Below are 12,219 nucleotides of genomic sequence, written 5' to 3' on the forward strand. Positions count from 1 at the left end.
CTAGGCTCACAACCAAAAATATAAAATATGAAGTAGTGAAGAGTTGGAACTAGAGTATTCCTTCTCTATAGCTGCTGCTTTCTTTTTCTCAAACTAAAATTGGTCTTTCGCCTATCCTAATTTACAAAGCAAACAACAAAAAGTGACTGTATTTTTTAACAGAGATGGATAACATTTATTTCTTTAAAAGCATAATGCTAATTAATATACGTTTTAGATATTTAGCTCCAAAGTTTGTTGCATCTCTCTGCTCTGTTTTAATTAAGAATTAAAGGAGAAACAATTGCTTTCTTTTACAATATTTTTTAAAGTATACCAGAATGGACTAATGCTACTTGCATTTTCCTTCTAATGCATGTAAATTAGCAGGAAAACGAATGTTTCAAAACCAGTTAAACTTTTGATACAGTCATTGTTTTTTCATTTCTTAACCATGGCTTTAAAAGTGTCATTTGTTTTTGGTGGGAATGTCTTACTACCTGTCTCGTAAGAATACTTTGAAGATGACACGTTTCCTGATGTCTAGTCTGGATTTATCAATTTTGGTTTGTTTTTCTTGCATCTAGAGAAATCTTCATGTCTAACAAGCATCACATAAATGATTTTTACTCCAAATTAGCTGACCATGGTTATAATAACACAGATTGTTATGTGACCAAGACTTTCTATCAGGATTATGTGATCATTTTCTTCTGAAGTCATCTACATAATGGTCTGTGTCAGTTTATTCTTATTGCTTCTCAAAACATAATCTCCATTTGAGCTTATTCAAATTTTTAAAACTATACTGTTTGAAAGAAGGAATGTATGACAAAATATCTTTGTTGTTTCAAAATAGTATAAAACACACAAACATCGTTAATTATGGATTTAAATAAACATTTTTCTTAAAGTTATTTTTCAGTACAATATTATAATAAGTAATTTCAATGCAATATTCTATGTACAATATTGTACTACAAGCATATTTAAAGGTTATATTATAGCAAATTGTTCTCATTTTTCACAACTAATCCAAAACAAAAGGATGAGTCACTAAAAATGAAGGCTAAGAGTGGTGGAGTTCTGATGTATTCTTGGTTCTCCAACTTTGGTGGGATGTGGGATATATAGCAAGATTCTCATTTCAGAGATTGAAAGAAAGAGAGCACATGTTCATGCAAATGCCAAGCCTCTCAGATATATGATCTGAATTGGTTTAATTCCATGGTGTCATATGTTGTATACTATAAATGATCAAAGGTAGAGGCTCACGCTTTCAAGATGGTATATTTCTGAAGTTAAGAAAATTTTTCTAGGAAAGAGATGGCAGGTAATGCCTAAGGATGGAACATAATAATTTGGGTTACTTTAAAAAAAATCATAATAATAGCTACGTGACAAGCATTATATGATTCACGAGACAACATTTTCTTCCATGTGTTAGCATGCAATTGCTGGATGTAGAAATAAGCACAATTCTTTATGAAAATGCTAATATATAAATTATGGCAGATTTTTAATGGAAATAACCAGCTATTCTGTGATTGAATGTGAAACCTTTACCTCACAATAAACTTAAATATAAAGTTTTAGTACTGTAAAAATAGTCAAAAATACATAAGTGGAGTGGACACAAGGACACAAACCCGATTGGGGAAATTGCTACTGTGCTTTGATATTTAAACAAGACTTCAAACTGTCGTCTAAATATTTATGTTTCTACTCATATGAAAATTCTCTCAGCTTTGATCTGTGAAGCTTCCCTTTTCTGAGAATAACAGGCCTAAACCAGATGTTTAGACCACTCAACTCCAAGATTCAGAGAACATTACAAAAGGGGAGAAGAAAGAATATAAGACCTGATTAAAGATAGAAGGGTGAAAAAAATGTCTTCCTGGTATGACACAGCCATCACAATTATGACTCACTCCGTTAGATCTGCAAATAGTCCGAAGGGTCCTACCCCTTGCTCCCGGAAAACTGTTAGCTGTTGGTGGAGACTGGGAGAAGGTAAGTTATTCTCCCTTCAGTTGTGTACTAATAAACTTAACAGCATGTAAGGCTTAGGTCTACATCTGAAACCACATGGATGAACTTTGTTAAACCCAGCAGCTCATACAATAAACCAACAGACATGAACATAGGCAGGAGACTTGAAGAGAGATGAAGAGATCTTAAAGGATATAGGAGTGTAATGAGAGACAGTGTGAGGAAAGGGAAATCAGATTATATAACATAGACGTTTAGCACTGTAAAATTAATCTCAGTGATAAAATACATACTGTTTTCAAACAAAAATTACTTCAAATTATTTGCGACAAATTCAATTGTTTGGGGGCTAGAAATCTAAAATGTCTCTACTAATATCCAGGATACAATATTTAATTAGTCCAGTTGCAGTTGTAATTATAATGTGCAGAAAATAGTTTGATGGATACAAAAGTTCATTTTATAATAAGTATAGTACCATGATACAGTACTTTAAAAATAAAGGATGGTACATTTTTACATTATCTTTTAATGTGTAAAGTCATTAAAACTGCTGGCTATTAAAACATTTAAAGTACTACACATAAATTCTTAATCTTAAGGAATAAAGCAGAGTGCCATGAGGGGCTGAGCACAAGTAGAATCCCTAGAAAAAGAAAGAACAATCAAAATTATTTATGGGCTTCAGAATAGAAGCACATGATGATGCAAATGCAAACAGTGTTGCTGTGGCAACCAACCTATTGTGGAATGGATTTGGACTTTTATTTCTTGAAAATGGGATTGCAGAACAATTTGCTATGACATCTTTAAGAACTAATACTTGGCTAAACATATCTTGTTTACACTTGAGAGATGCAAAGTTCAAGCTACAAAGAGATTATTTAGCTTTAATATTATTAATTGTTTTGTCAGAATCATATTGAGTTCTTTCAGTGGGTTTGGCAATAACAGGTAAAATCTAATCAGTGAGAACCTTAATAAAAGAAGTAACAGTGAAGCACATGGCTACAGAGTATTCAGAAAGTAAACTTATTAATGGTCTGTCTTTGTTTTCATTGGAATTTATAAGAATAGAATCAGTTTCTTAAGCTTAGAACATTGGCCCATGCATTAATTACTTTCCTGTTGTTATATTGGCAGAAAGGCTCCTGGGAGAAGGGTTTTTGTTTGCATACAATTTCAATTATTAAAGAAATGCATTCAAATCCATCATGATAGAGAAGACATTTTAGCTGGCTTGGGAACCGGATCTGATAACAGGAAACAGATAAAGTCAAAAGTGAGAGCAGGATATAAAATATTCAAGCTCATGTTTGACTTCTTTCTCCATCAGTTTTCTGCTTTCTTTAGGTTTTGCGATCTTTTAAATATTGGCAACCAATACTGAAACACAGGAGTCTGTGGGGAACCTGCTCTGTTTACAACACTCAGCCCAGCATAATGGAGCCGGTGACAGTGGTGAAATCCAGCATCAGAAATTCTGCATCAATTTCTGACATGGGTTAGAGGTTGATACTTTAGTACTTGATCCCCAATCTGCATTTCTACTCTGGAGAATAAAAGAATTTAGAGGATTGCTTACAATCCCTTTTATGTCAGAAGGCACTGTGAGTGACCTGAGTGAAGACTGGAAAAAATACATATGCAAATGAAGTAGCCACACACAGATTATATATGGGATTGTAGAGGTATTTATAAGGAAGCTTACAGCATTTCCACGTTCTCTTCCCTTATATTGCCATTCACTATTTCCTGCCTTTCTAGCTCACCCAATGGTATTCTGTTCTCTGGCAATTTTATTAAAAATTATAATTCCTTTATGATGTAGCTAGTATTAGCATGAATGTGCTCCTAGCTCCGGAAAGACTTGGGGAGTGCTGGACATTCAGATAGCCTTCAGTTCTTCAGAAAATAGAGGCTTTCACTGCCTAAACAACAAACTAGGACAAGTCACAGATAAAGGGAGGGAGTGGGGAAAGAGAGAGAGCACAGAGAGACTGAGATTCTAGTCCTTCTACAACAAGAAAAAGAAATGGTAAAATATGTTACTTTTGAAAAGGATTTGTAGGTTTGTGGTATTACAGAGTAAGTGTAAGAGTATGATTTACAGGGGTAGCATGAGGTTGCTTCCTCATTGTGAACACCTCATTTTACCATGACTTTTTAAAAAGACCAGTAGTATTTATTTTTTACACCAGCTCAGGGAATCCAGTGAAAGACACACCTGAAGGAGTGTAAGAGAAAGAGGGGTATGGAGAACACCAAGAGAAATAAAAGTATTTAAATCAACTGAACCAATTTCTCATGTATTCACAGAGAATAAAACAGCAAGCACAGGGATGACATGGGTCTACATCATGTCCTCTGTTTATCATTATAACTTTCAGCTTAGCATTTCTATGGGACTCCCAATGTGTTAAAGAATGTGTCTCTGATACTTGTGCCTTCTCTTGGGGCTCTCTTCTGTTGGTTTGTGTTGTGCAAATTTGATGTAATGGTTTTTGTTTTATGTGATTATGTTTTATTCTGTTGTGCTTTGTTATCTCTTAGAAATCTGTTCTTTTCTAATGAGAGCCAGACAGAAGTGGATACAGGCGGAGCAGAGGTGGAGAGAAATTTGGAAGAGTAGAGGGATGGGAAACTGTGATCAGGTTATACTGTATGAAAAGAATTCTATTTAAAATAAAGAGAGTGGCAATTGATGAAATCACAAGACCGTACTTAGGATAAAATCCTTTAATTAACACTCTTAATAGGATTTTTACTAGGAGTTACCTTCTAACTGAATATACTTCAAGAAAGCTGTGTCATTCTATGTCTTTCTGGTGATATAAGCATAAAAGTTTGAGTGGAAGATTTTAATTTCAATGATATCCATTGGACAATTGCCACCTATAATAGCTATAAAAATATAGCATAGGTCTTCCTGGTTGCTGCCGCTGCAGAGAGCCCCTGGGCAGCACCCCACGAGCGAACCTGAGCCTCGGGACCACAGGTAAGACCAAATTTTCTGCTGCAAGAAAGCTGCCTGGTGAGCTTGGGACACAGGGAAGCAGAATTCCTCTAGGACCAGGCACGTTCTGTGTTTACCGGAAGTCCCACACCCGCGGATCCTGGCCCGCAGCAGCTCTCTGCTCCCAGACCCGGTGAGAGAGAGACCCAACCGCCTGGTCAGGTGGGCACTCCTGAGGCTGCAGAGCGGAAGAGACCACCAACACTGCTCACCCCTGCCCAAATCCCTGGCCCAAGAGGAAACTGTATAAGGCCTCTGGGCTCCCGTGGGGGAGGGCCCAGGAGCGGCAGGACACCTGCCTGAGACACCCCTGGAACCTGAAAGAAACAGACCGGATAAACAGTTCTCTGCACCCAAATCCCGTGGGAGGGAGAGCTAAACCTTCAGAGAGGCAGACAAGCCTGGGAAACCAGAAGAGACTGCTCCCTGCACACACATCTCGGACGCCAGAGGAAAAAGCCAAAGACCATCTGGAACCCTGGTGCACTGAAGCTCCCGGATGGGGCAGCACAGGTCTTCCTGGTTGCTGCCGCTGCAGAGAGCCCCTGGGCAGCACCCCACGAGCGAACTTGAGCCTCAGGACCACAGGTAAGACCAAATTTTCTGCTGCAAGAAAGCTGCCTGGTGAACTCAAGAGACAGGCCCACAGGAACAGCTGAAGACCTGTAGAGAGGAAAAACTACACGCCCGAAAGCAGAACACTCTGTCCCCATAACTGACTGAAAGAGAGGAAAACAGGTCTACAGCACTCCTGACACACAGGCTTATAGGACAGTCTAGCCACTGTCAGAAATAGCAGAACAAAGTAACACTAGAGATAATCTGATGGCGAGAGGCAAGCACAGGAACCCAAGCAACAGAAAACAAGACTACATGCCATCATCGGAGCCCAATTCTCCCACCAAAACAAACATGGAATATCCAAACACACCAGAAAAGCAAGATCTAGTTTCAAAATCATATTTGATCATGATGCTGGAGGACTTCAAGAAAGACATGAACACACTTAGGGAAACACAGGAAAACATTAATAAACAAGTAGAAGCCTACAGAGAGGAATCGCAAAAATCCCTGAAAGAATTCCAGGAAAACACAATCAAACAGTTGAAGGAATTAAAAATGGAAATAGAAGCAATCAAGAAAGAACACATGGAAACAACCCTGGATATAGAAAACCAAAAGAAGAGACAAGGAGCTGTAGATACAAGCTTCACCAACAGAATACAAGAGATGGAAGAGAGAATCTCAGGAGCAGAAGATTCCATAGAAATCATTGACTCAACTGTCAAAGATAATGTAAAGCGGAAAAAGCTACTGGTCCAAAACATACAGATAATCCAGGACTCAATGAGAAGATCAAACCTAAGGATAATAGGTATAGAAGAGAGTGAAGACTCCCAGCTCAAAGGACCAGTAAATATCTTCAACAAAATCATAGAAGAAAACTTCCCTAACCTAAAAAAAGAGATACCCATAGACATACAAGAAGCCTACAGAACTCCAAATAGATTGGACCAGAAAAGAAACACCTCCCGTCACATAATTGTCAAAACACCAAACGCACAAAATAAAGAAAGAATATTAAAAGCAGTAAGGGAAAAAGGTCAAGTAACATATAAAGGGAGACCTATCAGAATCACACCAGACTTCTCGCAAGAAACTATGAAGGCCAGAAGATCCTGGACTGATGTCATACAGACCCTAAGAGAACACAAATGCCAGCCCAGGTTACTGTATCCAGCAAAACTCTCAATTAACATTGATGGAGAAACCAAGATATTCCATGACAAAACCAAATTTACACAATATCTTTCTACAAATCCAGCACTACAAAGGACAATAAATGGTAAAGCCCAACATAAGGAGGCAAGCTATACCCTAGAAGAAGCAAGAAACTAATCGTCTTGGCAACAAAACAAAGAGAATGAAAGCACACAAACATAACCTCACATCCAAATATGAATATAAAGGGAAACAATAATCACTATTGCTTAATATCTCTCAATATCAATGGCCTCAACTCCCCAATAAAAAGACATAGATTAACAAACTGGATACGCAACGAGGACCCTGCATTCTGCTGCCTACAGGAAACACACCTCAAAGACAAAGACAGACACTACCTCAGAGTGAAAGGCTGGAAAACAACTTTCCAAGCAAATGGTCAGAAGAAGCAAGCTGGAGTAGCCATTCTAATATCAAATAAAATCAATTTCCAACTAAAAGTCATCAAAAAAGATAAGGAAGGACACTTCATATTCATCAAAGGAAAAATCAACCAAGATGAACTCTCAATCCTAAATATCTATGCCCCAAATACAAGGGCACCTACATACGTAAAAGAAACCTTACTAAAGCTCAAAACACACATTGCACCTCACACAATAATAGTGGGAGATTTCCACACCCCACTCTCATCAATGGACAGATCATGGAAACAGAAATTAAACAGTGATGTCGACAGACTAAGAGAAGTCATGAGCCAAATGGACTTAACGGATATTTATAGAACATTCTACCCTAAAGCAAAAGGATATACCTTCTTCTCAGCTCCTCATGGTACTTTCTCCAAAATTGACCATATAATTCGTCAAAAAACGGGCCTCAACAGGTACAGAAGGATAGAAATAATCCCATGCGTGCTATCGGACCACCACGGCCTAAAACTGGTCTTCAATAACAATAAGGGAAGAATGCCCACATATACGTGGAAATTGAACAATGCTCTACTCAATGATAACCTGGTCAAGGAAGAAATAAAGAAAGAAATTAAAAACTTTTTAGAATTTAATGAAAATGATGATACAACATACTCAAACTTATGGGACACAATGAAAGCTGTGCTAAGAGGAAAACTCATACCGCTGAGTGCCTGCAGAAAGAAACAGGAAAGAGCATATGTCAGCAGCTCACAGCACACCTAAAAGCTCTAGAACAAAAAGAAGCAAATACACCCAGGAGGAGCAGAAGGCAGGAAATAATCAATCTCAGAGCTGAAATCAACCAAGTAGAAACAAAAAGGACCATAGAAAGAATCAACAGAACCAAAAGTTGGTTCTTTGAGAAAATCAACAAGATAGATAAACCCTTAGCCAGACTAACGAGAGGACACAGAGAGTGCTTCCAAATTAACAAAATCAGAAATGAAAAGGGAGATATAACTACAGATTCAGAGGAAATTCAAAAAATCATCAGATCTTACTATAAAAACCTATATTCAACAAAATTTGAAAATCTTCAGGAAATGGACAATTTCCTAGACAGATACCAGGTATCGAAGTTAAATCAGGAACAGCTAAACCAGTTAAACAACCCCATAACTCCTAAGGAAATAGAAGCAGTCATTAAAGGTCTCCCAACCAAAAAGAGTCCAGGTCCAGACGGGTTTAGTGCAGAATTCTATCAAACCTTCATAGAAGACCTCATACCAATATTATCCAAACTATTCCACAAAATTGAAACAGATGGAGCCCTACCGAATTCCTTCTACGAAGCCACTATTACTCTTATACCTAAACCACACAAAGACATAACAAAGAAAGAGAACTTCAGACCAATTTCCCTTATGAATATCGACGCAAAAATACTCAATAAAATTCTGGCAAACCGAATTCAAGAGCACATCAAAACAATCATCCACCATGATCAAGTAGGCTTCATCCCAGGCATGCAGGGATGGTTTAATATACGAAAAACCATCAACGTGATCCATCATATAAACAAACTGAAAGAACAGAACCACATGATCATTTCATTAGGTGCTGAGAAAGCATTTGACAAAATTCAACACCCCTTCATGATAAAAGTCCTGGAAAGAATAGGAATTCAAGGCCCATACCTAAACATAGTAAAAGCCATATACAGCAAACCAGTTGCTAACATTAAACTAAATGGAGAGAATCTTGAAGCAATCCCACTAAAATCAGGGACTAGACAAGGCTGCCCACTCTCTCCCTACTTATTCAATATAGTTCTTGAAGTTCTAGCCAGAGCAATCAGACAACAAAAGGAGATCAAAGGGATACAGATCGGAAAAGAAGAGGTCAAAATATCACTATTTGCAGATGACATGATAGTATATTTAAGTGATCCCAAAAGTTCCACCAGAGAACTACTAAAACTGATAAACAACTTCAGCAAAGTGGCTGGGTATAAAATTAACTCAAATAAATCAGTTGCCTTCCTCTATACAAAAGAGAAACAAGCCGAGAAAGAAATTAGGGAAACGACACCCTTCATAATAGACCCAAATAATATAAAGTACCTCGGTGTGACTTTAACCAAGCAAGTAAAAGATCTGTACAATAAGAACTTCAAGACACTGAGGAAAGAAATTGAAGAAGACCTCAGAAGATGGAAAGATCTCCCATGCTCATGGATTGGCAGGATTAATATAGTAAAAATGGCCATTTTACCAAAAGCAATCTACAGATTCAATGCAATCCCCATCAAAATACCAATCCAATTCTTCAAAGAGTTAGACAGAACAATTTGCAAATTCATCTGGAATAACAAAAAACCCAGGATAGCTAAAGCTATCCTCAACAATAAAAGGACTTCAGGGGGAATCACTATCCCTGAACTCAAGCAGTATTACAGAGCAATAGTGATAAAAACTGCATGGTATTGGTACAGAGACAGACAGATAGACCAATGGAATAGAATTGAAGACCCAGAAATGAACCCACACACCTATGGTCACTTGATTTTTGACAAAGGAGCCAAAACCATCCAATGGAAAAAAGATAGCATTTTCAGCAAATGGTGCTGGTTCAACTGGAGGTCAACATGTAGAAGAATGCAGATCGATCCATGCTTATCACCCTGTACAAAGCTTAAGTCCAAGTAGATCAAGGACCTCCACATCAAACCAGACACACTCAAACTAATAGAAGAAAAACTAGGGAAGCATCTGGAACACATGGGCACTGGAAAAAATTTCCTGAACAAAACACCAATGCCTTATGCTCTAAGATCAAGAATCGACAAATGGGATCTCATAAAACTGCAAAGCTTCTGTAAGGCAAAGGACACTGTGGTTAGGACAAAACGGCAACCAACAGATTGGGAAAAGATCTTTACCAATCCTACAACAGATAGAGGCCTTATATCCAAAATATACAAAGAACTCAAGAAGTTAGACCGCAGGGAAACAAATAACCCTATTAAAAATGGGGTTCAGAGCTAAACAAAGAATTCACAGCTGAGGAATGCCGAATGGCTGAGAAACACCTAAAGAAATGTTCAACATCTTTAGTCATAAGGGAAATGCAAATCAAAACAACCCAGAGATTTCACCTCACACCAGTGTGATTGGCTAAGATCAAAAACTCAGGTGACAGCAGATGCTGGCGAGGATGTGGAGAAAGAGGAACACTCCTCCATTGTTGGTGGGATTGCAGACTGGTAAAACCATTCTGGAAATCAGTCTGGAGGTTCCTCAGAAAATTGGATATTGAACTGCCTGAGGATCCAGCTATACCTCTCTTGGGCATATACCCAAAAGATGCCTCAACATATAAAAGAGACACGTGCTCCACTATGTTCATCGCAGCCTTATTTATAATAGCCAGAAAATGGAAAGAACCCAGATGCCCTTCAACAGAGGAATGGATACAGAAAATGTGGTACATCTACACAATGGAATATTACTCAGCTATCAAAAACAACGAGTTTATGAAATTCGTAGGCAAATGGTTGGAACTGGAAAATATCATCCTGAGTGAGCTAACCCAATCACAGAAAGACATACATGGTATGCACTCATTGATAAGTGGCTATTAGCCCAAATGCTTGAATTACCCTAGATCCCTAGAACAAACGAAACTCAAGACGGATGATCAAAATGTGAATGCTTCACTCCTTCTTTAAATGAGGAAAAAGAATACCCTTGGCAGGGAAGGGAGAGGCAAAGATTAAAACAGAGACTGAAGGAACACCCATTCAGAGCCTGCCCCACATGTGGCCCATACATATACAGCCACCCAATTAGACAAGATGGATGAAGCAAAGAAGTGCAGACCGACAGGAGCCGGATGTAGATCGCTCCTGAGAGACACAGCCAGAATACAGCAAATATAGAGGCGAATGCCAGCAGCAAACCACTGAACTGAGAATAGGTCCCCTATTGAAGGAATCAGAGAAAAAACTGGAAGAGCTTGAAGGGGCTCGAGACCCCAAAAGTACAACAATGCCAAGCAACCAGAGCTTCCAGGGACTAAGCCACTACCTAAAGACTATACATGGACTGACCCTGGACTCTGACTCCATAGGTAGCAATGAATATCCTAGTAAGAGCACCAGTGGAAGGGGAAGCCCTGGGTTCTGCTAAGACTGAACCCCCAGTGAACTAGACTATGGGGGGAGGGCGGCAATGGGGGGAGGGTTGGGAGGGGAACACCCATAAGGAAGGGGAGGGGGGAGGGGGATGTTTGCCCGGAAACCGGGAAAGGGAATAACACTTGAAATGTATATAAGAAATACTCAAGTTAATAAAAAAAAGAAAATGATAAAAAAAATAAAAGAAATAAATAGTAAAAAAAATATAGCATAAAATATAAATTTTCAATAGAAAAAGAGCAAAAACCAATGCAAAGTTTCAGGGACTAGAGATGGCTGTGGTAAATGTACAGACTTTCATGAAGTATACACACACTGTGCACAAACATACACTGTGTATGGTTTATTTGGAGTATGATTTCTTTTATAAGTTTTTTAATGCTTGTTATATAAACACATAGTTATGGTGTATGCTTTATATATGTGCTATATATATATAAAACAATATATATGTATATATGTATCTGTATGTGTATAATAATATATAGATGTATAGGTGTATATATTTTTATATATGTATACATTGCTCTATTTACACACATATTACAAACATATTGACATACATGTATATATACATATATGTGGTTCATATTTACATGTGCATAATTTATCTACATACATACAGATAGATAGATAGATAGATAGATAGATAGATAGATAGATAGATGTGTACAATGTGTGAAAGTTCACATACTTGTTTACTGTAAAATGACATAGGCTGCTGTCCGATGTCTTTACCTGTTACTGCTGTTTCCATTTTCTGAGTAATACCTTTGAAAGAGTCCAGGGTTAGGAAATGGGTAGACCAGATTGCTAATGTGATCCTGGAATTCCTGTGTCTCTGCTTTTCAGTGTCTGAAGTATAGGCCTGTGTCATTATGCCTAGCATCTTA

The 12,219-nt window shown here is 38.0% G+C and overlaps 1 protein-coding gene; it reads left to right on the top strand.

Annotated features, from left to right (window-relative positions):
- Erich1 (glutamate-rich 1) overlaps positions 1–12,219 on the top strand; it is a gene marked incomplete at its 5' end in the record, with an annotated part of 52,793,804 nt that overhangs the window by 6,009,803 nt on the left and 46,771,782 nt on the right.

The sequence above is a fragment of the Rattus norvegicus genome, chromosome 16, assembly GCF_021556685.1.
Source record: "Rattus norvegicus strain SHRSP/BbbUtx chromosome 16, alternate assembly SHRSP_T2T, whole genome shotgun sequence".
In the NCBI taxonomy this organism is placed as follows: domain Eukaryota; kingdom Metazoa; phylum Chordata; class Mammalia; order Rodentia; family Muridae; genus Rattus; species Rattus norvegicus.